The sequence below is a fragment of the Chrysemys picta genome, chromosome 4, assembly GCF_011386835.1.
Source record: "Chrysemys picta bellii isolate R12L10 chromosome 4, ASM1138683v2, whole genome shotgun sequence".
Lineage (NCBI taxonomy): Eukaryota > Metazoa > Chordata > Testudines > Emydidae > Chrysemys > Chrysemys picta.
The window spans coordinates 154,506,445-154,532,712 of record NC_088794.1 but is presented as its reverse complement, the minus strand read 5'-3'; the positions used below and the strand labels follow the sequence as shown (position 1 = coordinate 154,532,712).

The 26,268-nt window shown below is 47.0% G+C and overlaps 1 long non-coding RNA gene across 1 annotated transcript; it reads left to right on the top strand.

Annotated features, from left to right (window-relative positions):
- Window positions 1-1,160: 1,160 nt before the first annotated feature.
- Window positions 1,161-9,162, top strand: LOC135982767 (uncharacterized). The gene is made up of 3 exons (XR_010600319.1): window positions 1,161-1,273; window positions 4,986-5,159; window positions 8,624-9,162. It is a non-coding gene; the product is annotated as an uncharacterized LOC135982767 (long non-coding RNA).
- The last annotated feature ends 17,106 nt before the right edge of the window (window positions 9,163-26,268 follow it).

Here is a 26,268-nt window from a genome sequence, read left to right as displayed (position 1 = left end):
GGGAGGTTGAAGTGTTTTCCAACTGGTTTTTGAATGTTATAATTCTTGAAGTCTGATTTGTGTCCTTTTATTCTTTAGCATAGAGACTATCCGGTTTGGCCAATGTACAGGGCAGAGGGGCATTGCTGGCACATGATGGCATAGATCACATTGGTAGATGTGCAGGTGAACGAACCTGTAGGAAGGCTGGGGGGTACACCTGCCCCCCTCAGTTATGAGTCAGCCCTGGACGCCAGCTCCCCCAAACCTGCCAGTAGGCAGCCAGTCACTCCTCTACCCACACTAACTGACCACGGCCTCCCAGAGTTTCGCGGTCTGGTCAAAAGCTTCTGGCAGTCTGGACGTGGCCCATGATCTGCCTATTCACTCCCCCTGGTCTTCTGGACCAGATGAGCTTCTTTGATGGGCCATTGTCAGAGTAGAGTGCCATTAATGGGCCATCAACACAGCTGTCCAGCCTTAATGTAAATCTATCTGGGGGGTGTCAGCCAGGAATAAAACATATGTTTAAGATACAAATACATAGACAATATTCATAACTTCAGATACAAAGATGACACATGCACATAAACAAGATAATTATACTTAGCAATTCACATCTTTTCTATTGCAATCTTACATGACACACTTTTTGTACAAGATTTATGGTAATTGTATAACCGTGGTAACAAGGGTGATATAAATGATCACCTTTCTCATACGCAGCATCATACCCCTGTTTCACTACTTTATTGTTACGGGCTAAGACTGGACCACGAGACGGTTATACAATAGACCCTCAGAGTTACTGACACTTCGGGAATGGAGGCTGTTCGTAACTCTGACCTAGACGTTATGGGATGCACCTCCGGGTGGACTGCTCACCGCTGTGCCTGCGAACTTCAGCATCTTCATCTCCATCTGTAAGTGGCTGCCCGGTGAGTGGGGGTGGGGACGGGCAGGTGGTTCTCTCCCCCCGGCTGCAAGGATGATGAGTGAGACGCCCTGGGGCTCTGCAGTGTCAGTGGGCATGCAGGGCAGGCTGTGGCCCTTTAAAACGGAGCTGCTCTTCCAGACCGCAGCGTGCAGGCTGGAGCTTGGCCTCCGGCTCCAGCAGCAAACACTCCAGGACAGGTTCCAGCAGGAGCTTGGGAAATGTATTTCCCGGAGGGGGGCGAGCAGGAGAACTGAGGCTGTGGCTTACAGGACAGCTGTAGGTCCCAGCACCGCTCCTGCTCTGCCTGAGAAACTCAGCGTCTTCACCTCCCACCTGTCCGTGGCTTCCAGCCCTGTGGTGAGTAGGGGGTGAAGGTAGGAACAGGCACAGTATGGTATTTGCTGTTTTTGTTTTTTATCTCTACTGCTGCCTGATTGCGTACTTCCTGTTCCACACGTGTCCGGGTGACCTGTCAGTCCGTAACTCTGATATTCATATCTTTGAGGTTCTACTGTTAATAGAAAGGTAACAGGAAAGTGGCAAGGAAGAAGAAAACATAAAAGTGTGTCTAAACTGTGTGTTTCACTGTAGATTACAAATCGGGTAATATGAGATTTCCTGCAATTTGAGATTATACCAGCCACTTTTTCCCCAAATTCATAGGCACTCATTTCCCTGTAGTATAGGCACCTTCATTATATATGCATGCCCAAAAGGCTTTGAGTTTGCTAAGAGGATTTGCCTTCAATGAACAATACCAATTAAGGTGGTAGAATGCTTACTAACGGCCAATTATAACCTTGGCAATATTTTGACACAGCATTGCTATAGTCTGACTATATTTAGCTAGAGATATTATTAATACTCCTCAGAGACTTGGGCAACACTGAACAAGTCGGTATTTAGTGACCTGTTGATATCTTGGATATTTTAATACCAATCTATTTATTTGATCAGGGTCAGTGAGCAAACTCATTAGCAGAAGCAGAGCTACATGAGACATGGAAAAAATTCTCAGAATATCCTTTCAAATTTGAAAGTGATTTTTGATTCACTAACCAACACAATCTAAATTGTGTATTTTTCAAGCTAACATATAATTCAAGATTTTAAGACAGCTACCACCTAAGCAAATATGGCACGCCCCAGAAGTTCATGATCGTCCAGTATTAACTCACCAGTTGAATCACACATGAAGAACGTACAGTACAGTGTGTGAGTAGTTCCACCAGATAATGGACATTTAATTTGTCTAATTTACTAGTTCAATTCATCAGAAGAAAGAGGTGACTTCAAAAGCACACACCACCCTAATTGCATAGAAGCTATAATCTTTAATGTGTTCAATAAACCATCAAGCATAGCTACTAAGTGTTCATGATATATTAATATTATCAGCCATTCATGTTCATTACTTTCATGTCATATATTACTTTCCCTAAATGATTACATATGCAAATGAGTTGAGTAATTAAGGCTCTGAGCCTGCCACCCTTAGCCATGTTGGCTTGTACCTACTCTTACAAGTAGTTGCCTAGAAATCTAATATTTCTAGTTTCTCCAATATTTCTCTTAGTCTCATATACTGTCTTCTAGTTCATGAAGTAACAATTCAAACTACATGCAATCTGTGACTTTCACCTACAAAAGTTGCATGAAATGTATACCTCCAATAGCCTAAAATAATCAACTTCTTCCCAAATGTAGTCATGGGATTATTTGTCCAAAGTGAAAAAAGGGCTGCAAATTCAGACTGTAGGTAGGGCAAACCAGTTGGAACAAAATAAGAACCCAACTAAACCTTTGACTTAAAGACCAAGCCAGTCCTTTAAGAGGTTCAATAACGTTTGGTTAACTTTCAAAAACTATTTATCCTCATGAGTCTGTGCTCTTGCTGTGGTATCTGTGCTCTTTGTTTGGAGAGGTTTTGAACAAAACACACAATGGAAATACAGCATCATCACAAGAAAGCATCCTTTGAATAAACAAAGGTTCATCCAATTCAGCTAAAGTATGGAGTCATAGACTTCATGATCAGAAGGGACTGCTAGATCATCTAGTCTGATGTCCTGTATATCACAGGCCAAATAATATCATCCAGTAATTTATGTTTGGCTAAAACATCTTTCAGAAATTTATCAAGTGATGGAGAATCTACCACTTCCCTTGGTAGTTTGTTCTAAAGGTAATCACCCTCCCTATTAAAATGTATGCCTTATTTCTAATTTGAATTTGTCTCTCTTTAATTTCTAGCCATTGGTTCTTGGTATGCCTTTCTCTTCTAGATTAAGGAGCTCATTGGTACCGCAGATTTCCCCCCTTGAATGTACTTATGCACCATAATCAAACGGAAGGAAAAATAGGTGTTGGGTTTCTAAAGTCTCTGATGCCATCTTTTATACAATATAAAGGAGCAAAAACTGGCTGCTTTTATTATTATTGCACTTCACCCTAGAGGCATTAGGTCTTTAAAATTCACCTCCAATAATTCAAAAACATGTGTCACCAACAGCAGGCAGCATCCAAAGCAGCTTCCAAGCGAAGAGAGATGCATTTGGATGACGTGGGCAGTGAGGAGGAGAATGACTCCAGCAGTGATGAAGATTTCCTCATGGAAGATGATGATCGTAGTGACCACAGCGCTTCAAAAAAGAAGAATTAAAAGGTGGCCAAGTCAGAAAGGAAAGAAAAGAAAATGCCAAATCCCAGCTAAAGGCAAAGGGAAGGCAGGCCGCTCCACAGCTTCAAAGGCATAGAAAGAGAAGAACCCATCCCATAGGAAAGAGGATGAAGAGCCTGGAAGTCCCCCACGGTCTGATGGTTTTGAGGAGCCCGATACTGGAATACTGTGTCTAGTTCTGGTGTCCACATTTTTAAAATGATGTTGAAAAATTGGAGAGAACACAGAGAAGCAACCACAAAAATGATTTGAGGGCTAGAGAAAATCTCTTACCATGAGAGACTTCCAGAGCTTGATCTGCGTACTTTATGAAAGAGATCACAAGGTTATTTGACTACAGTGTACCATTATCTTCAGGGGGAGAAAATGCCAGGTACTACATGGCTCTGTAATCTAGCAGGAAAAGGCAGGAGGGCAATCATTTCTTTACATCACTTGATGCTTCGCCTCTCCTTGACACTCGCCAATCAACTCTTTCGTAATTTAATTTTATACATAAGGGTAAAACATGATTCTCTGCTGAATAAGACACCGACTCCTAGAAGCTTTGGGGACATTGCTGCTTTCCTCCTTCCTTCTTTCTGTTGTGCTAACGAGCACTGCGGCAGTAAGAGACGTTATCTTCTCTTCCATGTCACAAACAAGAGGAATCCCAACAGTAATCTCTCTCTGACATTCCTCCAGCGGCTAAACATTATTTGTGAATATTGTTAGTGAGACTTGAAGGAAAAAGTTCATATTTCCTACTGTTGTTATTGCACGGGGAAACTCCAAAGGTTGTGCACCGCCGGGATTGTTAATTCCTGAACTATAATATGTTACTAGTACACGTGTTTGGAAAATGTTCTAAAAGAAACTCACTGCTGGCGTGCAAGACGGAAGGTCTCACATACCAGCTGGTATAGCACCATTGTGTTAGGTACGCTGAGTGACCCACACCAAATATCATGTGAAGCTGGTTTGCCACCTATGGTTTCCATTATTCCTCATATGCTAGAGTGAATGCTTATTGAAATGGGATCCAATAGCCTGAGTCCAAGTTCAGAGGCTCAGCTAGTGAGAAGAACAATCAGACTCATCTGATTAATTTTGGATTTGTACATTCATGTGCATTGGAGATGAAAGATGTTTCTCTCCATGCCAGGTACAAGGTATTCAAATACGACTGGTTTGCGTGCTTGGGTTTCACATCTGAATTCTGCTTACAAACAGCCACCTAATGTTCTGCTGTTGTCTGTTGCCTTGGTAATCCACACATCTGGGCAGGCACTGATTACCCATGAATGAGACTGTTATTGTTCACACTACAATATTTCTGCTATGTTTAATGGCAGATAATAGCAATTTAGTCTTTTTGTCCCTCGCTTTTACTATTCGTGTTGCCCACAGGTCAGTGACTGCTGCAGTGTTTGAGTACTGCTGAAAACCTCTACGGATTTCTGTGTTTTTGAGTCATCAGTTATGGAAGCAACTGCCACTGAACAGAAACACAGCGTGTCACATTTGGATCACCAGAAGTCAACGTTTGAGTAGAGTGTGATGGATTCACTGCCTGACCGGAAGGTAAAGAAAGACCATTTGAAAACGTGGAAGAGGCAATATCAGTGTATAACGTCTATAGACCTGGGCTTGGGCTGTTTTCTGTGGCTGGATACTGGTCAGTTTGAACCACTGAAGCGAAGTGTATCATGCAAACTGCCTCCAATTGTTCCATTTTCTTCTGAAGAGATGCTGCATTTAAATGAGCCCCAGGAGCCTGGTTTTTATCTTTGACAGATCTTCCCAGGCTTGTTGAATCACCCTGTAGTTTTGCCTTGGTAGAAAGGGCATGACTACACCATCACACATCTGGCAAACTTCAGAGTCTCAATCTCTGGTTACAGAGTAGCAGCCGTGTTAGTCTCTAAGGTGTCACAAGTACTCCTGTTCTTTTTGCGGATACAGACTAACACATTTATTAGAGCATAAGCTTTCGTGGGCTACAGCCCACTTCTTCGGATGAATATAGAGTGGAACATATATTGAGGAGATATATATACACACATACAGAGAGCATGAACAGGTGGGAGTTGTCTTACCACCTCTGAGAGGCCAATTAAGTAAGAGAAAAAAAACTTTTAAAGTGATAATCAAGCTAGCCCAGTACAGACAGTTTGATAAGAAGTGTGAGAATACTTACAAGGGGAGATAGATTCAATGTTTGTAATGTCTCAGCCATTCCCAATCCTTATTCAATCCTGAGTTGATTGTATCTAGTTTGCATATCAATTCCAGCTCAGCAGTCTCTCCTTGGAGTCTATTTTTGAAGTTTTTCTGTTATAAGATAGCCACCCGCAGGTCTGACATTGAATGGCCAGAGAGGTTAAAGTGTTCTCCCACTGGTTTTTGAGGATTATGATTCCTGATGTCAGATTTGTGTCCATTAATTCTTTTGCATAGAGACTGTCCGGTTTGGCCAATGTACATGGCAGAGGGGCATTGCTGGCACATGATGGCATAGATCACATTGGTAGATGTGCAGGTGAACGAGCCCCTGATGGTATGGCTGATGTGATTAGGTCCTATGATGATGTCACTTGAATAGATATGTGGACAGAGTTGGCATCAGGCTTTGTTACAAGGATAGGTTCCTGGGTCAGTGGTTTTGTTCAGTGATGTGTGGTTGCTAGTGAGTATTTGCTTTAGGTCGGGAGGTTGTCTGTAAGCGAGGACAGGTCTGTCTCCCAAGATCTGTGAGAGTAAAGGATCATCTTTCAGGATAGGTTGTAGATCTCTGATGATGCGCTGGAGAGGTTTTAGTTGGGGGCTGAAGGTGACAGCTAGTGGTGTTCTGTTATTTTCTTTGTTGGGCCTGTCTTGTAGTAGGTGACTTCTGGGTACTCGTCTGGCTCTGTCAATCTGTTTTTTTCACTTCAGCAGGTGGGTATTGTAGCTTTAAGAATGTTTGATAGAGATCTTGTAGGTGCTTGTCTCTATCTGAGGGATTGGAGCAAATGTGGTTATATCTTAGAGCTTGGCTGTAGACAATGGATCACGTGGTGTGTCCTGGATGGAAGCTGGAGGCATGTAGGTAAGTGTAGCGGTCAGTAGGTTTCCGGTATAGGGTGGTATTTATGTGACCATCGCTTATTAGCACAGTAGTGTCCAGGAAATGGACCGCTTGTGTGCATTGATCTAGGCTGAGGTTGATGGTGGGATGGAAATTATTGAAATCATGGTGGAATTCCTCAAGGGCTTCTTTTCCATGGGTCCAAATGATGAAGATGTCATCAATGTAGCGCAAGTAGAGTAGGGGCTTTAGGGGACGAGAGCTAAGCAAGCGTTGTTCTAAGTCAGCCATAAAAATGTTGGCATACTGTGGCCATGCGGGTACCCATAGCAGTGCCGCTGACTTGAAGGTATATATTGTCCCCAAATGTGAAATATGTAATATCATAATTAAGGGCCCCCCTAGCCTTTAGAGGCCTATGGGGCAGGGCCCTGTAGGCCAGTTTGTTAATACAGCCCTGGAGCTGCCTGCAGCTGTAGTGAATTTCCTGCAGTCTTGCTGCTGCTTCCATGAAAACTAAACTGAGAGGAATCTTTATACTGCAGGTCTAGGCCCAGTGCACAGAGAGTCCATGACACCAACACCACAGAAGGGACATTCACTGCCCGCAGCGCCTACTGCAGAGGGGTCGTCAGTTGATTGGCGAACACCTCTCCCGAGACAATGGTCTACGGAGGGCAGGAGTTTTGAAAACATTCAGCCTGGGCCCAACCCTGCTCCCGCCGCAGCCAATGGGAGCTTTCCCACTGACTGCGAGATCAGAGCTGGGCCAATGCTGAGCGCTTCTGAACCTCCCCCGCTTCTTGCCATGTGCCAAAGGTCTCCTCTGAGTCAATGGGCGTTTGGCCAGGGAGTCTAGCTGGTTTCTAAAGGTCTGATAGATGTTGCTTCTGTATCATATTAAAAGAACGGAAATAAGGTTAATATTCGAACGGCTCCTTCTCCCGTCAGCCTCCCCCCACAGCAGCAGCACGAGTGAGCTCGGCTGATGTGCTGAAATGAATCTGACTCCCTGGGTCAGCGAGGAGCTGGGTTGGCCGTCAGAAGCAGGCTGCCGCTGCAGCATTTGAATGACCTGCTCTGACTTTGAAGATCCTGAGTTTGAGTTGAGCCTCTCCCACGCAGGCTGGGGCTCCCCTGCAGTTAGCTCCTGCCCTGGCTAGCACGCAGACATGCCGGCTGCTGCAGGCGTCTTCTGAACAGCCGGCCAGAGAACCGGAGCCACGGACCATCCATAATGTGGGCTGTTTTCCATTTTTGTGCAGAAAAGAAAGGAATACTCAGACCAAGTGTTTGTCGTTGTTGATCAAAGGGCAGCAGGAATAGTGGAGATCTCACCAGAGAGCTGGTTCTCAGGAGTTCCCAGCTCAATTTTGCAGACCCAGGAGGTCTGGGATTTGAAAATCATCTGAATGGCTCATGCTTCACCAAACAGACACTAAGCCCTGTGCGGTTCATTTCTCATGCACCCAAGGAGGCTGTGAACAGGTGCATCGAGCCACTGAAAGATTCACTGGAGGGCACAGAGCCAGCCCAGCCCTGGTGTAATGAGCATGATACAGCCAGAGCATTTAGGGTGACCACATGTCCCGATTTTATAGGGACAGTCCCAATTTTTGGGTCTTTTTCTTATATAGGCTCCTATTACCCCCCATCCCCATCCCAATTTTTCACATTTGCTGTCTGGTCACCCTAAGAGCATTGCCACGTTCCAACTATTCCCAGCCACCCGCTGGGGTGAGAGGCAGGTAGATGCAAATCAGAACCGCTCTGAGGCTGCTTAATCTTATGCCAGAGGCCAGGTAAGCCCCCGCCTTGTCTGAGAATAAGAGAAGCAAAAGGATGGCTTAGTCTGAGCCCCGTTGCGGGACAGTGCGGGGCAGTTGCTGTAGGGAGGAGCAGGGAAGTTGAGGAATGTGACCCACACAAACAAGTATTTCCAATGACTTTTTTTCAAAGCTGAATCCTGTCTTTTCAGAGCAACTGAAGCCGCTTGGCCTGGGAGATGGATATTTATTCCACGTGGATCATCCTCGAAGGCAGCCATCGGTTCCTGCTGAGCTGAATGGGAGCGAGAGCCAAACCCAGCTCACACGGGCAGGGGGCTGGTGGGCGAGCTGGGTCGGAGAGGTCGAACCTTCCACCTGGCAGTGAGGTGCTGGCAGAGCCAGCTCTAGTACCTGGCAGAGTGTCTAAGGCGACTGTTCCCCCAGCCCACCTCCTTCTTGTTTCTACACAGATGAATCCCACGGAGCAGGCTGTACTCCAGGCAGGGAGCCGCAGAGCTCCATCCGGCAGTGACATTACACCCAACGTGTGGGCAGGAGAGCCCCGCACGGGGCCACTCCCCTGCCCCGCAGGCCGGAGATCCCCGCACGGGGCCACTCCCCCGCCCCGCAGGCCGGAGATCCCCGCACGGGGCCACTCCCCCGCCCCGCAGGCCGGAGATCCCCGCACGGGACCACTCCCCCGCCCCGCAGGCCGGAGATCCCCAGTACGGGGCCACCTCCCCCACCCCACAGGCCAGAGAGTCCAGTACGGGGCCACTTCCCTCACCCTGCAGGCCGGAGAGCCCAGTACGGGGCCACTCCCCCGCCCCATAGGCCGGAGAGCCCCGCACGGGGCCACTCCCCCACCCCGCAGGCCGGAGATCCCCGCACGGGGCTACTCCCCCACCCCGCAGGCCAGAGAGCCCCGCACGGGGCCACTCCCCCACCCCGCAGGCCGGAGAGCCCGGTACGGGGCCACCTCCCCCGCCCCGCAGGCCGGAGAGCCCCGCACGGGGCCACCTCCCCCGCCCCGCAGGCCGGAGATCCCTGCACGGGGCCACCTCCCCCGCCCCGCAGGCCAGAGAGTCCGGCACGGGGCCCCCTCCCCCGCCCCACAGGCCGGAGAGCCCTGTGCAGTGACAATGGACCCAATATTTTGCTTGTGGCAATGGGACACATCCCATGGTTGCTCAGGGCCTGCTGATTCCAGGGTATGTTCCCCTGCTCCCTTTGGAAGCTTCCTGAAATAACGGATCATGTAGCACCCAGGTGGAAACCGAAAGCCAGCCCTGCCTGCTCCGGGCTGGGAGCTTAGAGGGGCTGCATCCCACCTCTCACTGCAACAGGAGAGTTGTAAGCAAGACATGAGAAATAATTATTCCACTCGACTCAGCGCTGACAAGACTTCCGTGACAGGATCCCCAGGGTGCAACCTGGAACTGGAGTACTGCTGTGCCCACTTAACTCTCCAGCCTGGGCTGTCTCTCACAATGCTTTGCTAGTGACAAGCAGCAAACCCCTCCAGGTGCTGTGATCACTCAGCACAACCACATGTGGATCCCCACACCCAGCTAGATTGCATGAATGCTCCCAGAGCCACTCACAAATCACAGAGAGACAGGCACCAGCCAATTTCCCCCTTGCACCCCAGACCTTGTCAGAAGCCTGACCAGTGTAAGTTTATTAGCCAGTCCTGATTAGGCCTCAGCTGGAGTACTGTGTCCAGATGTGGGCACCACACTTGGGAAAGATGTGTACAAATTGGAGAAAGTCCAGAGAAGAGCAACAAAAATTAGTAAAGGTCTAGAAAACATGAACTATAAGGAGAGATTGAAAAAAACTGGGTTTGTTTAGTCTGGAGAAGAGAAGACTGAGGTCAGACATGATAACATTCTTCAAGTAAGTAAAAAGGTTGTTATAAAGAGGAGGGTGAGAAATTGTTCTCCTTAACAACTGACAGCAGAACAAAATGTAATGGACTTAAATTGCAACAAGGGAGGTTTAGGATGGACGTCAGGAAAAACTTCCTGACCATAAGTGTAGGTAAGCACTGGAACAAATTAAATAGGGAGGTTGTCGAATCTCCATCTTTGAAAATTTTTAAGAGCAGGTTAGACAAACACCTGTCAGGGACGGTCTAGATAATACTTAGTCCTGCCATGAGTGCAGGGGCCTGGACTAGATGACCTCTGAAGGTCCCTTCCAGTTCTACGATTCTATGATTTTATGAATACAGGGTGACTGTGATAAAAGGAGAAGAGAGAGGCACAGGAGAAACAAACAGAGACATCTCCGTGGGACCCAGCACGCTGAGTGTCAGTCAGGTTTCTTGACACTTCGTCATATACTGTGTCACAGGCTATGGGGAGATTTGCTGCTTACTACCGCCTCGGGCATGTTCCAAACACAGAGGAGGACACCACCCTTCCCCGGCATGTATTATCTTAATATTATTGCCATTCAAAAGGCAAAGCCTGACAAATGTCTGGGAATGGGACACAGCACACAAGCAAAGCATTCCGGGTGCAAGAACCCATTGTCCTAGTTACACTTTGTGTCTTCTTCCATTCTGTCCTCTCTACACAGAGGAGGGAAATTTAAATTAAGCACCGGACCTGATCCTCCAAAGACGTATGCATGTGTTTAACTTTATGCATTGACTTGAACAGAAGTATTCACTGTGGGTAAAGTTAAACACGTGCATACGTCTTTGCAGATCTGGAACTCAGACACAACATTTTTCGGGGGCAGGAACATTCTCTCACTATATCTTTGTTTGACACCTAGTGCTACCACTGTGTGAATAACAGATTATCAGCAATGTAGAAAAATCATTACGTAAAAATTATTTCAGGTCAAACAAAATGTTTCATTTTAACAAAACTGAAATGTTTCATTTAGATTCTGACCATTTTTTAATGTTTCTGGTTTTAAAAATAATAATAAAGGACATTTTGAAATGAAAAGTCATTTCAAACTGAAAAAAGACACATTTATTTCATTTCAAAAATCTGAAAACAAAACATTTTGATCTTTTTCTAACTTTTTTTTTTTTTTTTTTAAATAAAACAATTTGGTAAAACTGACACAAAGTCATCAAACGTTTTGGTTTCCCGGAATCTGTCTTTTTCGCCGAAAAAGGTTTTGGCTGAAAAATGTCATCCAGGTCTAACCAGCACGATGGGGCACTGATGCTGGCTGAGGCTTCAAGTTGATTGATATTAATTGGAAAGAAATATTGTTTTACTAATGTATTTATTGTATGCATCGTGTGTGATTATTTTGTGTACTGTCCCCCGTGGGGTCGAATCTTTTTATCGTGGTGATTTTGGCAAACATACTGATAGCAATATGTGTCTGGCCTGCGCCAATGTGACGTGCAGTATAAAATGCTAAGTTCTGTTTCACATAAAATTGTGCCTTTTTCTTCTCCCTAACACAAAGTGAATGTGTTAGCGTAGGCTCAAACTGGGAGTGGTGGCAGCCTGCCAACATTTGGTTAATTTGCGCTTTGTTCTTGTTTACATGGTCAGGACGCGTATTGTTCATTATTGAGACCCTACAGAAAGCTAAGGAATAACATTGTGAAAATATCGTGCTGTTCTGTGAAACAAACCCTCCCTGGCCGCTCAGATTGTTCACAGAGAACCCGGCAAAAGTCAAGTAACCTACATATCAAACTCATCCGAAGAAGTGAGGTTTTAACTCACGAAAGCTTATGCCCAAATAAATCTGTTAGTCTTTAAGGTGCCACCAGACTCCTTGTTGTCATCGTAATAGAACACTTTGGGGCTGGGCTGGGGGAGTTTGGGATGCCCGCCGTGTGTCAAGTCAAAGTGAAGTAATGTACTTCATGCAGATGCCTAAATGATTTACGTGCCGCATAACGCTCCGCTACGAGCAGCAGAACGTACAGCTGCAGATACTAGATCATAATGGGAATGGTGAGCCACGTTTGTAGGATGCAGGTTTATCACGATTCTATTATTCAGGCGTTCATCACTTTGCTTCATGTTTTCTACTCTTGGAATAAACACTATGCAGCTAATTACAGAATACATGTTCTTTAGACTCAGCGCCTTTCCAATAAAGACTTTGTTTAAAACAATCAGAATAATTACACAGACAAATTCGCCACTAGGAAATAATTGTTTAGGGTCACTGGAGTGGATGCGAGAGGTTCCAGCTGAGACTGAGTGCGGGGACTGAGCCCACAGTTTCTGCCCTGGAGAGCATATAGCCTAAGTGGAATGGAAATACCATTTTGGGGGTGGGAAACTGACATGAGTATTTGGAAAAGAGCTCTTCATGTTGGATGTCACAAGGAGACTTGGGCAGTGCTGAGTTCTGTGAAAAGTGGCTCCATTTGACTTGTCTAGTCACACTGAGAATGTATAATCAGGAAAGGAAGAAATCTCCCTCAAAAATGGGGGGGAAATCCACAAAATATCACATCAAAAATCTCCATTTTTGACCAGCTCTGAGACGTACAGATACATACCAACTGACATAGCACTCATGGGGGAGGTATAGCTCAGTGGTTTGAGCATTGGCCTGCTAAACCCAGGGTTGTGAGCTCAATCCTTGAGGGGGCCATTTTAGGGATCTGGGGCAAAAATCTGTCTGGGGATTGGACCTGCTTTGAGCAGGGGGTTGGACTAGATGACCTCCTGCGGTCCCTTCCAACCCTGATATTCTATGATGCTATGATAGGTATTTAATACACGAGGACTGGATATTTCTGTATGGGAAGCCATGGCATTGTACACATAGGAAAGCTGTCCTAGCTATTTTGGGGGGGTTCTATGGTTCCTTCTGTGACTTGTACAGCTGATCTCCAGGTAACTAAGGTAACTCTCTTTCCAGATAGAGGGCTGTGAACAATAGCATGAGTGCAATTTTTAAGAACATTCTTACAATGTCCCTAAGTTCAATTTTTTTTTCTTGCAGCATCTGAGGCACCTGCCCAGCTTGTGGAGTGTTTGTCTCTCAGTTGGGGTGGCCAGGCTGCTTATGATGAGGAGAGTCTGTCTCTCTCTCCCTCAGGGTTTTCTGTTGCAGCCCATCTCTGTGGTATCTGAGAGCATTTCATGAAAAATCCATAGCAACTGCGAAGTTCCTTGTAGGTTTCCTGGAGGCTCTGGCACTTCTCCCCCTCGGGAGTCAGGACTCTGCTTGGGGAACAGCACTGTTAAAGGATTTTTACTTCCTCTGTGTCTCTCTCTCCTTTTGTTGCTCCTGTTGTTCATGGGGGCTTATGGGCAAAGCGGAGTCAGTGTGAGCGTCATTGTGATGAAGGGGTGCTCCTCTGAAGAGAACAGAATGGGAAAAACAATGGGGAGTCCTTGTGGCACCTTAGAGACTAACAAATTGATTTGGACATAAGCTTTCGTGGGCTAAACCCCACTTCATCAGATGCATGGAGTGGAAAATACAGTGGCAGGTATAAATACACAGTACATGAAAAGATGGGAGTTGCCTTACCAAGTGGGGGGTCAGTGCTAATGAGACAATTCAATTAAAGTGGGCTATTTTCAACAGTAGAATACCAAGGGAGGAAAAATACTTTTGTAATGGTAATCAGGATGGCCCATTTCAAACAGTTCACAAGAAGGTGTGTGTAACAGTATGGGGAAATTAGTATGGGGAAATTAGATAGACAGACAGCCCCCCCAACCTGAAGCAAATACTCACCAGCAACTACATACCACACAACAAAAACACTAACCCAGGAACCTATCCTTGAAACAAAACCCGTTGCCAACTCTGTCCACATATCTATTCAAGGGACACCATCATAGGACCTAATCACATCAGCCATACCATCAGGGGCTCATTCACCTGCACATCTACCAATGTGATCTATGCCATCATGTGCCAGCAATACCCCTCTGCCATGTACATTGGCCAAACTGGACTGTCTCTACGCAAAAGAATAAATGGACACAAATCAGACATCAAGAATTATAACATTCAAAAACCAGTTGGAGAACACTTCAACCTCCCTGGACACTCAATTACAGACCTAAAAGTGGCAATTCTTCAACAAAAAAACTTCAAAAACAGACTCCAATGAGAAACTGCAGAACTGGAATTGATTTGCAAACTGGACACCATCAAATTAGGCCTGAATAAAGACTGGGAGTAGATGGGTCATTACAAAAACTAATTTCCCCCTACTGTTACTCACGCCTTCATGTCCGGCTGCATGTTCTCTGCTGTCCAGTGGGCTCCAGGCTGCGAGTCAGGAGTCCGCTTTGCATTCGTCGCTGCAGCAGCTGGCTCCCCCCCCCCGGCAGCCCCCAGTTCTGACTTTGCACCACTGCCTCTTGCTCCGGCTCCAGCTGGGGGGGCTGCTCCTCCTTTCTTCTTTCTCTCCAAACTTCACACCTCCTTCTTGCCCTCCCCATCCTCTGTCTGTTCATTGGCAGTGGGGAGTGCCACTCCAACACAAGGACACAGGATTGGCTACAGTCCGCCTGCAAGGTTTTAAGTCAATCAGGTTTGGTTGTCCTGTGGGCCAAGTCTGCACCGTAGATTGCAGAGTGGCAAGGGAGGGAGAACTAGAGGGGGAGGGGCTCGACCTGGTCCCACACCGAGCACCCCGCTTCAGTGCAGCTGAGGTGCTCAGCAACCAGTAGTTAAGAACCTGAGACCTGGATTTTGGTGCCTAATCCAACTCCGATGATTTGGTTGCATTTGATGGAGAGTTTGCTCCCATTTCAGCAAAACTGTTCATTCCAAGTACTGTGAGAAAAGCTACCTGACTGATCCAAAATAAAACTCGCAGTGAACGTATACCTGCCATCAGCCCAAATAACATCGGGGACCAGTGTATTTTCACAGACGCAGAGCTAGAAATGTATTTAACTAACTACATGTCATGCAAGGTTTTAGACAGGTCAGGGTTTGGACTTTTAATTCATGAAAAAAGTCAAAAGCCCTTTTAACGTAATTCCAGTCCAATACTGCTGAAGGGCAACTATGCTAAATGCTTGTTCAGATTTTTCTTTGAGCTGTCAAAACAGCTGTGTTTTCACCACGCATACAAACTAGCAAATGGGATTCTCCTCTGGCCTTCAAGCTGAACAAAACAGGATGGATGCGAGAGACTGCACAATGTAAGAGGCGCTTGATGTAACCCTGAGGCTGCTCTAACCCGTGCTAAGGGCCAAGCTGAGCCCTGGATTTGGAGAGGAATAAAGGTTGCCTTTGTCCACTTCACTGCCCCCATCCTTACTGCCTTGGGCCCGGCAGTGGGCAGGGCCTAGGGCGCCCAGATGTCCCGATTTTATAGGGACAGTCCCAATATTCGGGTCTTTTTCTTATAGAGGCACCTATTATCCACACCCCCATCCCGATTTTTCACACTTGCTATCTGGTCACCCTAGCTGGGCCTGAGAAGCTCTTTGAGAGTTGATAGTTTCAGCTGGGAGGCCAAGGATACAAAGGAGCACAGAGAATTAATTATCCTCTAACTCCCAAAGATTTCCAGTTCAGGTCAGCACTAAGGCTCATGGGTAGTGCAGCGTGTGGAAACCTGCACTGCCCTGCTGTCTCCATGGTGGTCTATTCAGTACTTTCCCTAAGTAATCCCTTCACATAAGATATGTTTGAAGTAGGATCTTGCCTTGCTGCTGATCACTAGGAAATGAAATGAACGGAAATGAAATACAGGTGGCAGCTGTGAGCTTCTGGAGTGAAAGCACATTCTGTACAAAGAGGGCGCAAAAGTTCTCAGGGAAAATTTGCAAAACGGACTGAATGCCCATGGCTGTCTTGCTGTTCTCTCTATTCACCAAGAGCAAAATTCATCCCTCTGCACAGGGCCAGTGGGAGAAAGCAGGTCCGTGGTACACAAATCTTGTGCTACCTCTCCGCACATGAGTGAATCAGACTTGAATTGAACAGATGCCCAGTTTGTGCCACTATCACCCAGAAATGCCAAGAAATAATCAACAATGAAATTTGTTGAGTACTATTCTTCAATATTGCAATCTTGCTCATTTGTTATTTGTTACAATTTGGAATTCTAGGTCTATAACATTTTTGGATCACTAAAAGCATTCTTGTTTATGAGATGTCTGCTGAAAACTAGCCCCTGGGTATCACCATATGATGCACGACTTCATGATCAGTAGCTGAAAACTCTATCACATTTACTTGTATTTGAAAGTATGGGCATGTTAAACCGAATGATATATTGAAGGAAACTTCTTCCAAAAGAACAGTGAAGAGTTAGTTGCAGTCTTTAGGGACAAAGGCCTTGTCTTTTCAGGAGCACGGTGTATATAAAGCTGAAGAGTGATTTATAGGCAAGCATCTTTACAGAAAAACTTTTGACATATATTCCATAAATGTCACAGTGAAGGAAGTCTTCTGTTTTATGTTTTTTTTTCTTTTTCTCCCTGATCTGTATGCACTGGTATGGGGGAGGGGGAGAAGACAAAGCTTATAGTACTAAGGAAAGAATACTTGCTAAATGAGTTTCATTCAGATCATTAGGGGGATGAAAAGCAGTGTTTGCCTGAGATTACACAAGAGTTTGAGTTTTGAGATGATAACTCTGAGAGGATCTTCTATGGGGGTGTTAAGGCTGATTCCCCACTCTGTCACTTTGAGGGCAGAAGGTGGGGGCCACAAGGATTCTAAACATTAATACTGGCCACTCCAGGCTGGTATTAAACTCCCAAGGTTACAGCTTTTCTCTGAGCTTGGATGAGTGGATGCTGCCATCACCCAAGTGCAGAACCCCTTTGAGAATCCAGGAAGGAGTACTTGGGAATTCCTCCCTGTGGGTACCCTCAAGCCCTTTCACCCCCGCCCCGCTCCGGGGAAGAGCTGAGAAAGGGGAAAAAAAGGAAATCCGCTGTTGCCACCAGCTAATTAAACAATATGTGCACAAACCTCTTAGGACACAAAAACCCCCAGTTACCTTTACAAAAGGTAAATTTTATTAAAAACAAAAAGAAAGAAAATACATCTGGAACTTAGGCTATTGCTAGATTTAAAAAGAGCAAATGTAATAATTAAGGATCAAGAATGGTTTTCTTGAGGTCCAGCTTAATGGTTACAAGCAAAACAAAAGCGTTTGGGGGTTCGCGCAGAGGAGTCCATAAGCCATAAAGAAATAAAAGAGATAAACCTAATCACAGCTTCCTAGACATTTCCTGGTCTATTTACATATCTGGGGTTTCAGATAAGTAAGTTCTAGTTATGATTCAATGATTTTTCATACCTGGTTTAAAGCTTCTTACAGCATTGCTCCTCTGTGTCTCCTCTCTCCAGAGAACAACAACAGCCAGACAAAAGAAGAGTCTTGTTTCAATTTTAAAAAGTTCTAGCCTTCCCATTGGCCAGGTGCTCACTCACTTCCTTTTGTCTATGCAGAGCAGTGAGATTTTTTAACGCTTTACAGGTAAAGCAAGTAGAAACAGCTACCAAGAGGGATTTTGTAGCTAACTGGCTGGCTGGGTGTCCATCAAAGGGAGCTACTCCCCCCTTCTTTTATCACAGGGGGTTTGAGTAACTCTCCCTGATCCCAGCTGCAAAAGGAGATTATTAACTGAGTGAAAATTTCACTTTGTACTATAAAATCCAGCTTCGAAAAGTGACTTGGTGAGAAGTTTATCTGCAGATAACAATAAATGTCACTCCCTCCAGAGAGGGTCATTTAATTCTAACGACTAGCAGGGAGAGTGTGCCCTGCTGGACGAGATTGCCTCCTATGCTTGGCTGAGCCCCAGAATGGGGAAGAAACTCAGCGAGGCCTCTCCTGAACTTCCTGTCACTGGGCTGGACACAGGGGTAGCACTGCAATAAGAGATCCTGATTTATCCTGTTTCTCCTTCAGGTGCTCAGCCTTGGAGACGATGGCGTATGAGAGAGAAACCCCACATAGGATGTGAAGCTGAGGAGAGTGTTCCCTACTGAGTCTCTGAGGCTCTGTCTACATCCGGATAGCTGGTCACTTAGTTCAACATAACATAAGAACACGAGAATGGCCACACTAGGTCATAGAAACATAGAATATCAGGGTTGGAATTTAAAAAAATTAAATTTAAATGTATGGAGATATCCTATCTCCTAGAACTGGAAGGGACCTTGAAAGGTCATCAAGTCTAGCCCCCTGCCTTCACTAGCAGGACCAAGTACTGATTTTGCCCCAGATCCCTAAGTGGCCCCCTCAGGGATTGAACTCACAACCCTGGGTTTAGCAGGCCAATGCTCAAACCACTGAGCTATTCCTCCACATCTTGTCCAACCCCCTGCTCAAAGCAGGATCAATGGTCTGTCTAGGCTAGTCTTCTGTCTTCCGACCATGGCCAATGCCAGGTGCTACAGAGAGGAATGAAAAGAAGAGACAATCGCAGAGTGATCCATCCCCTGTCGCCCATTCCCAGCTTCTGGCAAACAGAGGTAGGGACACCATCCCTGCCCATCCTGGCTAATAGCCTTTGATAGACCTATCCTCCATGAACTTATCTAGTTCTTTTTTTAACCCTGTTATAGTCTTGGCCTTCACAACATCCGTTCTGGTGGTTTAGAAGCCCTGGTCTGAAAACATGGCCAATGAATATGAGGAGAGAGAGAGAGTGAGAGAGACGCTATGGATGATGTTGTGGGATACAAGATTTTTATCAGCCCATGACTGCGGCTGACCTTCGCCATTCTTTTCCCTTCCAAAAAGCGGCTGAGGGAAAGGCTTCTTTGGAGGGTATTAACCCACTGGTCCCTGGAGGGGTTTGTATTCAGCATGGCTCAGTCAGGCATCCGCTGCCACCACCCGAGCTGCCATGGCAACGCTCGGGCTGGCTGGATGTGAGGATGTGTACATGAGAAGGGGGATCACCCCCAGGTCGCAGTGCGGATGTAGCCTGAGAGAAAAAGCTTCTAAGGAGTGAGCTGGGGGGTGGGTCGGGAGCGGGAACTCTTTTCCCCACCATCCTGTCTTCATTGTGCTGTTTCTGGTTCACTTGGAGCTGTGTGAGATGCAGTCCCTCCCCCAGGGAGCTCAAACCTGGAACAACAGTCCCAGTTCCAGCAAGATCCAGCGCGCGGGCGACAGTGGGTGATGTATGGGTGTGGGGGGTTTCCCCACACTAGGTGCCCTGGGCATGGGGCACTTCAGCACCAGTTCTGTAGAGGGGACCAAGCAGGGATGGGATAGTTCAGTGGTTTGAGCATTGGCCTGCTAAACCCAGGGTTGTGAGTTCACTTCTTGAGGCGGCCACTTGGGGATCTGGGGCAAAATCAGTACTTGGTCCTGCTAGTGAAGACAGGGGGCTGGACTCAATGACCTTTCACGGTCCCTTCCAGTTCTAGGAGATAGGGATATCTCCATCTATTAGGGACTGCTCACTGGGAATACACACTGCCCAGAGGTAAGCAGCCAGGCATAGTCTTGCCCATGCTGGCCCACAGAACAGGCCAGCCCTCCTGAAGACTGGTCCTACTCAGTTCTGCCCCAGGCATGGGAGTGGCACAGACAAACCAGAGATGCTCCTCCAGGGGAAGGAAGGGGGTGAGGCTGTTAGATATGCTATAGAGAAGGAAATGCTCCCTCAGAGGGGGAATCCCACTGCAAGGGAACTCTTGGCAAGCCTAGGGCAATGGTCTGAATCTGGGAAATACCACTGGCTCCGTTATTTGTCCCACCTCATCCATCTGCTTAAAGCTGCTGCCTGGAGTTCTCTGCTCCTAAGGGAGTTGCCCGCTCTTGTTTTCCTCTGACTGCCTGGGCTTGGCTGGAGCAGGGGCAGGGCAATGGACTCCCAGCATAAAGCTGGTTCCAATATTCACAGTCCCCAGACCGTGGACCTATTGCCTCGGACCCTGCTGGTCTGCTTCCCTGAATGCAGAGGAGTTAGCGCTTGACATCAACTGTGATCGTTACCAGCGATGGAACTCAGACAGTCCAAGCCAGGAAGAGACCATTGTGGTCACCTCGTCTGACCTCCCGTATCACACAGGCCAGAGACCCCCGCCCTGGGATTCCTGCAGGAGAGGGAATTACCCACCCCTGCTGCATAATTGGGTGCTCTCCAGCCCAGTTACAAGGAGGAACATTTCAGACAGACATCACATCTAGATTTAATGACAGCAAGAGGTGACAGATTTACCAAATCCCTCAGTAAATTGTCCTAAGGGGTTAATTTCCCTCACAGAGAAGAGGGTGCTTACTTGAGCTCTTTTCAAACCCAAACATGTCCCCCGTTAACGCTGTTCCACCTGAGCCTCTCTCTCTGACTGGATTATTTTCTCAGGGGTAGCTGCTGCCTACGGGCTACACACAAGTCAACCAATTATAGAATTGGGTGGGCCTCAGGCGCTGCTGTTCATAGAGAGATCGTGAGGGACTGGCTGGGCTATTATTCTATCAAGGAGAGCACTGGGCCGTCCCTCTAAGCTTCCTGAGAAGAACCGTGTGGTAAACGTACCCCATATTTTCACCACATTTTGAGAAACTGGTGCCAGGCAGCTGCAACATGCTCCCCACCTCATCACAAGTTGGCGGACAATGACTCAGAGAGGACAAGTACCCTGCTTACTCCCAATTAAGGCAAGGTCTGAGGAATGGATTCATATCCTCTGTTCGTGTCATTACACTCATCATGAAGGGATGTAAAGCGTTTGAATAATAATGAACCTAGAATTGCAACACAATTATCCCACAACCATTCGGTTATTGCTGAAGGCAGCAGCGAAATGCAGAAAGCCACCTATGTCTGCAGGAAGGACATTAATATATTTTATGACTGCAATCCTTTGGAGAAGGATAAAATGTGATGGTTCTGACCAGCACTTAACCTACTTTCTTTCCCTAAATTTCAGCTTGATTAGCTCGCATTAGGAAGAGAGTGATGCCAACTCTTTTTCAAAAGAACCATTTTTGCTTAACGTTCAATGATTATTTGCAAATGATGTAAACTCTCCAACTTTAGCACTATGTATAAAAATGGGCTGTCTCCAGATAATGGGGTTAGAAATGCTACCAGGGAAGAAACTATGCAGCTGTTGACAGGAGTGCTGGATCTAGGGGTGCTGGGGTTACGGCAGCACCCCCTGGCTTGAAGTGGTTTCCATCAGTTCAGCACCCCCACGATAACAATTGTTCCAACGCCACTGGCTGCTGACTACACAATAAGGACATTCCAGCCAATAGCTGAAATCAAAACTGGGGCTAAGGGTGGCGTCTGCATAGTACACTCCTCTTCCATCCCAGCCCTCGCCGAACTTCCTGTCTGCTGCTTCCAGCCCTGAGCGTTATCTCTCATCACTAAACTGTACAACACCTACATGACTTCGCCACGTGGGCTCATCTGGGGCCTGCTCTAAGAAACAAGCTTCATTTTTTATTTGATCAGCAGCAGTTGTTATTGTTTCTGTACACGTGTTCTGTGTGTGCTCTGCACTGAGTTCCAGGAGCTTTTTCATTTCCAGTCTCACAAACCAATCTTGCTTTGTACCTTTATTTAGGTACCCAACAAAAACTTTGTTTTGCATCTTCCCATATGCAATTCTCCAGAAATGTATTGCGGCATTTTTTCCATTTCTTTGCAATCTGTGCAGAGAGCAATGCCTTCTTGGAAAATAACAAGGAGTCTGGTGGCACCTTAAAGACTAACAGATTTATTTGGGCATAAGCTTTTGTGGGTAAAAACCTCACTTCTTCAGATGAGGACTTTTACCCACGAAAGCTTATGCCCAAATAAATCTGTTAGTCTTTAAGGTGCCACCAGACTCCTTGTTGTTTTTGTAGATACAGACGAACACGGCTACCCCCTGTAGGGTGACCAGATCACCAAAGACAAATATCGGGACGTGGGGGGGCGTGGCGGGGGGCGGGGCCAAAAAAAAAAAAAAAAACCTTCCTCCGCAAGCGCTGGAGGGAGGCCCGGGAGACGCAGGGGAAGCGCGGGGCTGGGGTGAGTAAGAGTCCGGCCTGGTCCCTTGCAGGCAGGACTCAGTTGGGAGGTAGGGCGAGGAGGGGGGTGGCCCGCGGGGCCAGGCGGTGGCTGTTCTCACCCCCGGCCAGTGGGACTCGGGAGCAGCCGCTGCTGCAGCTCCCACTGCCGCGGGGGAGGAAGCGGCCATGGCGCTCTGCGGCTGCGGCTCTGGCGCCCCCGAACCCCCCGAGCCGGGGCCTGCTGCGGGGACCCAGCAGCGCGCACGCTGCGCCCAGCCCCTGGCCAGTGTCTGGGCTGCTGCCCAGCTGGTGCTATCCCGCGGCGGCCCCGGGGTGGGGGCAGCAGGCCCCAGCCCCCCCGTCCCGCAGGGGAACGAACGGGGCTGGGCGGCCGATGCCTCCACCCCGGGGCCGCCGCGGGATAGCACCAGCTGGGCAGCCCAGACGTGCCTAGCCAGGGGCTGGGCCCAGCGTACGCGCTGCTGCAGGCCCCGGCTCGGGGGGTTCGGGGGCGCCAGAGCCGCCGAGCGCCATGGCCGCTTCCTCCCCCGTCGCCTGGCCCCGCGGGTCGCCCCCCTCCTCTCCCAACCACCCGAGTCCTGCCTGCACTGGGCCAGGCCGGACTGTTACTCACCCCGGCCCCGTGCTTCCCCTGCGTCTCCCGGGCCTCCCTCCAGCGCTTGTGGAGGGAGGGGGAATGGTGAGCCCGGGGAAGAGGCGGGGATTCGGGGAGGGAGCCAATCGGGGGAGGAGGGGGCGGAGTCGGGGCAGGGGGGGGGCGCGAGCACTTCCGGGCTCGAGGCTCGGGGCATTTCCTTGTTTGTCCGGTTGTCCCGACCGCACGTCGGTCGGGACGCGGGACAAACAAGGAAATATCGGGACGGTCCCGATAAAATCGGGACGTCTGGTCACCCTAACCCCCTGATTCTTGTAAAATGTTTGTTTCTATTATATGCATGCTACTGCAGACACAGCGGAGTTGTGCTATACTGCAATTGTCTTCTCACATATGGCAAAGAAATCTGGTCCTGGCATTTGTTGTATCCATTTATTGTGCCTTGGCATGCATTTTTAATTAGATACATTTGAGTTTATTTACTACTCATTAACACTGTCCTTTGGGATGAACGTTTCATTAGCTTTGATTATATCCAATGTTCTTTGCATAGTCAAGTCCAGGTTCACAATAATCCTGCTTTGACCTGGTTATCAAATAACTCCTTCTGTGATTAGTCCATCTGTTAACTTCTAATTTCACATGATTTAGCAAGTTTGTAATAAATGAATGGACAATGGTCTCATCTGGCAGCCACTGGTTTCCCAGGGGAAAAAAAGTGTCTTTATTATGTGGATCACAGCCCTCTTGACATCGAGCAGGCTTTAGTCCCATTCGTGCACCTCCTAGATATTTTATTTTATTTAGCATAAATAATTGGTCCCATCCCCACGCTCTGGGCCCTGCCAGTTAGTTAAAATTACAAAACCAAAATGTAACAGTCAGCTCACCCCTCCCACCAAGCGACAGCTCATAATCAGATACTAGTGCCCCCATGCATTGGCCTGTATCTCAGTCCACCAAGCCCTCTCCAAGGGCCAGAGGAAACAAATGGGCCATGCAGCGTGCCCTGAAACAAATAAAATCTGGGCTATTCTGGACTGGGATGGGACAGTTTTCCAGAGCCCTTTCAGGAGCACCCTCACTTTTTTAGCAAGAAGAGTCTACCCTCAGCATTTCCACTGACTGCCACCATGGCAGTGTGTGATGGGGAGAGAGATGGCTCTCAGGTAGGAGTGCAGATTTCTGGGGCCTGTGGGTCTGCCAGAGACAGGATCCCACCCTCTCTGCTTTCTGTGCAACGCCACTTGCTTCTGGGAAAAGACCTGCAACAACCTTTCCTAGTTCTCTGCCATATCCCCTTCTAGACAGTCACTCATTGGAGTGCTGGGAAGATATTGCTCTGTATCTGGTGGCCCCAGTCCCATGAAATGGGCTGGGGGTTACAAAAGATTCACTTCTATTGTCAGTGCATCCCAACCCTTGCAGTCTGACTGGGGCATATCATCACAACAGGCTTCAGGAGGGGAAGAGATGGTCAGACAACAAGTTCTCTCTTCTAGGCAGTGGCATGATCTGGCACCGTGTAAGAATACAAATGCTCTCCTTTACCATTCTCCTTTACAGACAGAGAATGTCCTTCCTAGAAAAAGAACAGTTGGCAAGCACGGCAAAGCAAAACACAGAAATAGTCACATGACAAAGAACAGTTGAAATATGCTCATCATAGCATCCCGTGTTCGGTACATGTCATTCCTCCTAAACACAGGGGCTCTTTGATTTATTGTGGACAAAGACAATCCATAAATAACTGTAGCCAGAGCTGGTATTGTTGTTCACATTCTCCATTCTGTCTGCACTTCTAGTGCTAATGATTATTTGTATTATCTGTGCCATGTCTCGCTGTTTTTAATTATGAAATAAAACAAGATGAGGAGAACATGGTAAGAAACCCAGTTTGGTCAGATGATGGCCCATCTCTCGGGACCAGTTCTCCAGTGTGTGTGTCCCGGTGGCCAGGTCAAAGACAATGGGGAACTTCCTAACTTGCCTCAAGCCGGTGCTTGTGGAAATTCCTTATGAGACAGGCTATGTATAGTCTAATGTGTCATGTTCCTCTCAGAGAGGATGGAAACAGTGGGAAAACAAAGCCTGTTCACCTGATATAGGTAGCTATGTCAACTTCCTTTGAAATACAGAGGGTCCCAGTGCCCAACCCAGAGATATGTTGTAGTACTGATGTTTCTGCAGGGGAACAGAAAGGGTCACACAAACAGAGGGTTAGTGATTCCAAGGAAAAAAGGTGACTAGAGATGTATCTTGGGTGCTTTCTCTATCACTCTGCCTATGGCATATAGTCCTGAACAATAATGAAACGGGTTCAGTTGTGACATTCACATTAAACAAGTATTCCTCTCTGGCTTTGGTAATGGTTACAACTATGGCTGGAGAGGGATAACCCCCTGCATATTCCTTGAAGGAAGCTAGAAAACAGCCTGGCTATGGAGCAAAAGTTCTGCTATTTTTCTGAAGTCTTATATAATGCATGCTTCCTTTGGCAACTTTTTCCTGCAAATAATGGATTCAATTTTTTATACCTGGGAAACAAGGACTGTTTGAAACCAATTTAAAAGTCATGTTTTAAAAAAGCAAAACCTACCTCTTCATTCATCCCTGATTTATCACCACCTTAGGTGAAATGTTACCTTTATTTATAACACTACATCATGTGCTACAAATGACCTGTTCAATTTGATTCATTCCAACACAGCACACCAAGTAAGAAGTTGGAAAAATAAAATGGTTCTCTTGAAACTTTAGTGAGTAAGTTACTCTGGTAGGGGAGGTCAATTTGTAAATACTGCATCCTTATTCCTTGGGCAAAAAAAAAAAAAGGCAAAAAGAAAAGTCTATTGCTCCCTTACCACACAGAGATAGGTCCTAGTAACATTAGCAATCACTTTTGTAAGGATAGGTACCCAGTGACTAGTATGGAAGCAATAAGAAGATCTATTCCTTTTGTGTTCTCAGACCGTGCTCGTCACCGTGGTATCTGAACACCTCAGTAACTCATAAGCAACTCTGTTCTCTCATCCTGTCACCAGGAGTAGTGTGTGCAGTTGAACGTCTTGTTTTGGAATTGTGTGTGTGTGTGTTAGAGGAAAAACGGTCAAAGAACTGTACCTTGCACTTGGAGCAGAAGGGGGCGAAGTTTGTGATGGTCCTTCATTCTTGGGGATTTCATTCCAGAGTCTGGACACTGAGAAAGCTCTGTCTCGCACAGACAAGTGTTACCCTTAGAGAGCATCTTGGTGCCAGAGGAGCAAAGCGGTCAACCGCAGCCTTCATCCTGGAGCTGTAGTTGATCGTTTAGATTCCCTGGCCCAGGC